The sequence below is a fragment of the Bison bison genome, unplaced genomic scaffold, assembly GCF_000754665.1.
Source record: "Bison bison bison isolate TAMUID 2011002044 unplaced genomic scaffold, Bison_UMD1.0 scf7180017851425, whole genome shotgun sequence".
In the NCBI taxonomy this organism is placed as follows: Eukaryota; Metazoa; Chordata; class Mammalia; order Artiodactyla; family Bovidae; genus Bison; species Bison bison.
Window position 1 is genome coordinate 23,910 of NW_011481998.1, and position 834 is coordinate 24,743.

Below are 834 nucleotides of genomic sequence, written 5' to 3' on the forward strand. Positions count from 1 at the left end.
TTTCTTTGCCTTCTATAAAAAGCTAGAAGGTGGACCAGAAGGGGATTTTTTAGTGTTTGTTGTACTTAATTGAGGGAAGGTTTATGTTCCCATTTCCCCAAGAAAATGCATGCTATCTTACTGAAAATGAAAATAAATTGTAAGTATAGCTTCATTTAAGTTACACTGTCCTGGATATGAATGATTCTAAATGGGGATGGGGGATGCTGTGCAAATACCAAGGGGCCCTGGGCCAGTTGTGGAGCCCAAGCAAATTAGGGCCAGAGCTAGATGGGTGCGTTAGACCCTTGGCTTGGGGTGTGCTAATGACTCAAGGGGCAGAGTAGCAGGTGTAGGTGGGGACGAGAAATCTGCATTTTCAACCAGCACTCAGGAGACTGGGATGCAGACTTGTGCCTTGTTAACATTGAGCCCATCTAGAATCTGGAGGCTTCCTCACCTCCAGCACTCAGCAGACAGGTTTCTGGCCCATGAGCCTCTTGAATGGGATGCCACTCTCTGCTGACTGTCAGATTTCTGGGCAGGGAATTCACACTTTTTTGTGATTTTCTAGGAGAAGGCAATGGCACCCCACTCCAGTACTCTTGCCTGGAAAATCCCATGGATGGAGGAGCCTGGTAGGCTGCAGTCCATGGAGTCGCTAAGAGTCAGACACGACTGAGTGACTTCGCTTTCACTTTTCACTTTCATGCACTGGAGAAGGAAATGGCAACCCACTCCAGTGTTCCTGCCTGGAGAATCCCAGGGACAGTGGAGCCTGGTGGGCTGCCATCTATGGGGTCGCACAGAGTTGGACACGGCTGAAGTGACTTAGCAGCAGCAGCAGCAGCAGTG